The sequence below is a fragment of the Notamacropus eugenii genome, chromosome 2, assembly GCF_028372415.1.
Source record: "Notamacropus eugenii isolate mMacEug1 chromosome 2, mMacEug1.pri_v2, whole genome shotgun sequence".
In the NCBI taxonomy this organism is placed as follows: domain Eukaryota; kingdom Metazoa; phylum Chordata; class Mammalia; order Diprotodontia; family Macropodidae; genus Notamacropus; species Notamacropus eugenii.
In genome coordinates this window covers 32,754,979-32,758,180 of record NC_092873.1, presented here as the reverse complement: position 1 = coordinate 32,758,180, position 3,202 = coordinate 32,754,979, and the positions used below count along the sequence as shown (strand labels likewise).

At 37.0% G+C, this 3,202-nt stretch overlaps 1 pseudogene; it reads right to left on the bottom strand.

Moving 5' to 3' along the window:
* Nucleotides 1–544: 544 nt before the first annotated feature.
* On the bottom strand, nucleotides 545–1,526 carry LOC140522597 (olfactory receptor 8K3-like; annotated as a pseudogene).
* Between the last annotated feature and the right edge of the window lie 1,676 nt (nucleotides 1,527–3,202).

The following is a 3,202-nucleotide window of genomic DNA, read 5'->3' as shown; positions in this document are numbered from 1 at the left end:
TATATGGAGACATTTGGGTACTGGGGGAAATGTTGGGCCCCATGATGGAGACATGATTTAATTTGAGATTTTCTTCATTCTATGCGGCAGATCAAGTCTCAGCTCAACTATTCCAAGGGCTCTGTTTATGCCTTCCACAATAGTATACTGTTAAGGATTCACTTGTCCAGCATTCCATGAATATGATGTGGTATTTTCCCCTACTAACTCTTGCCTTTTTCCACATGGCACAGAACATAGGAGACAGAAATGAACTACTTGAGAAAATATAGGCAGATAATGGAGGAGGAAGAGAATGAGGAGGAAGACAGAAGAGTAATGCTTAGGTGAATAAAAGGGCATGCTGCATAGAGTCTGATATTCTGTTTCAGAAAGAGCTACATTTACATCTTTGTCTTGCCACTAAAAGGTGCTTGGCTAAGGGCACATGTTTAATCTCTACAAGATCAGATTATTCTTCTATAATAACTCATAATATTGGATAAATAAATATGACACGTTGGATATTTCCTGTTAATAACCAATGACCACCTTGGTGGTATGGTCATATGGTAACTCGAGGGAGACATTTGAATTGATTTTCTAGGACTCTTTTCAAGGTAACTTTCACCTCCTTATTTCTCACACTATAGACCAAAGGGCTGAGCATGGGAATGGCCAGAGTACAAAAAACAGAAACCACCTTGTCTGTACCAAAGGAGTGGCTAGAATGGGGTTGCATGGACATAAAAGTTACTGTTCTGTAGAACCCAACCACAACAGTGAGATGAGAGCCACAGGTGGAGAAGGTTTTGTATCTGGCCTCAGCAGAGTTCATCCTGAGGATGAGTCCATATGGAATAAGAAACAAAAGCAGGGAGAATATTAAATTAAAAGCAGAAAGGCTCAAAATTATTAATTCTATATCTATAGATTAATCCTATATCCTTCTACATCTTTTGCATCCTTGAATAAAATACTTAAGAGGGGGAGACTATCTCTGTAGAAATGACTTATTACATTATATTTCCAAAACTATGAATTAAAAATCTTAATTGTGGTCAGCAGTGCTACAAAAGAGCTGTAGAAATATGGGATGGCCACTTAGATGCAGCACATTCTGCCTGACATAAGGACCAAGTAATGCGGTGGATTTCAGATGGCTACGTAGTGGTCATAGGCCATTACTGATAGCATAAAAAGTTCACTTATAATTAGTGTTATAAAATCAACTAGCTGTATTGCACATCCAGTATAAGAGATGATATTTTTCTCCACTACAAAATTTTTTCAATATTTTTGGTCCAATGGCAGTGGAGTATCCAAGATCAATAAATGACACATTACTGAGGAAAAAGTACATTGGAGTTTTCAATAGAGAAATCAATCTTGGTCAAAACAATCAAGCCCAAGTTTCCTAGTACTATGGCCAGGTAGATGATGAAGAACACAAGGAAAAGGGGGATCTGCAGGTCAGGATCATCTGTGATGCCCAGCAGAATGAATTCAGTTACTTCAATTGCTTTAGTTTCATTCCACTTGTCCATTTCTTCCATCCAGGGAATTCTATCTGGGATATGCTCTTTGAATCTAGGTTGCTCCACTCATGAGAAATCCTGTGTGTAGGATATTTGCAAATAACTCTCACTATTCAGCATAACATCAAGAAATTGAGGAATGATCTCTTTACTTCCCATAACCTCTTCTTAGTGTCTATACAAAGAACAGATTCCTTTGCTATCTATCCAATGAAGTTGAACCCGGGCAAAATTTTGATACTTTTATTTGATCCATTTCATGCATTTTCAATTACATAGAAATATGTTCGTGAAATTTGTTCATACTGTGAGCCACAATATGTATCACAAAGATGATTGGTCTACCAACCAACATTGTATTCAAGTACGCTTTTTTATTTCTATACTTGCATTGAAACATATGTGATGTTGGTCAGATAAAATTTATAATGATATGTTTTTTTGAAAACAAAAGAAAGCTTTCTAATGAAGTACAGAAAAAAACCCTCCAAAAATGTGTGTGTGTGTGTGTGTGTGTGTGTGTGTGTGTATTATTGTTCTTAGGTTCTTTATTTGTGATCTTCAATCATGAAATCTACGGATTTGTCATATCTAAGCTTGCTCAATAAGATCTCATATCACTTCCATCCTGTTTTATAATCCTAAATATGTTTGAAGACACCCATCAGTGTCTTCACTGTGTTATCAGTGTTAAGAGTACGCAGTAGATCCCAGGTCGTCAACGTACAGTGCTCTAACCAACTCTAACAAATGTTAGCAGTGGTACAGAATGTTAGGTAGCAAAAGCCTAGGAAAACTGCGCCAAAGAGCTGCCACTTTCATGATTATCAACTTGATATGCATGCTTTAGAAAGAATTCTGTTTTAGCTCAGATTCTTTTAAATATTATCTCAACCCACTATTCCTGTATTTAAATTGAATTGATGTAATTTTTATTGAAAACTCATAGTGTTTGCAATTATATAGTGCTTTGGGGCAGCTAGATGGAACAGTGCTGCTTAATAAACTCTTATTGACTAACTGAAGTATGGTAAAATGTCATTTACATTTCAGGTCATACCAATGGGGGATTAAGTGAGTTTAGAGTATAGTTAGATGATTTAACAAAATACAAATCAATAATCACATGTTTTAAAGCAGATTTCCAAAACTGAATTCCTTCTATAAGTCCCATTTACAGCCCCATTTCCTCCACCTACAATGTTGCACAGTCCAATAAGCACCCATACCTAGCAGAATGCAGAATTCCCAAGAGGTGAAGATGAACTTTTCAGTACACCATTCTCTGGTTTGCAAATTTGGTCTCATTTTCCTTCCTTCTCTACTCTTTTCTAATCAAGCCACCTCCATCACACCAGCTTATTTTTTTCTTCCTAATTTGCTACTATATTACCTTTCTTCTAAACTTGATTACAACAAATGGAGTTTTGAATGCTGTGGATAAGTTCACTTACCTTGGTAGTGTACTTTCCAGGGATGTACACATCGACAATAAGGATGATGCGCGCATTGCCAGAGCTAGCTCACTGCTTGGGAGGCTCCGAAGAAAAATTTGGGAGAGAAGAAGTATTAGACAGACTACCAAACTGAAGGTCTACAGAGCCGTTGTGCTGACTTCATAGCTATATGCTTGTGAAACATGGACAACCTACCCATGCCATTTCAAGAAACTGAATCACTTCCAT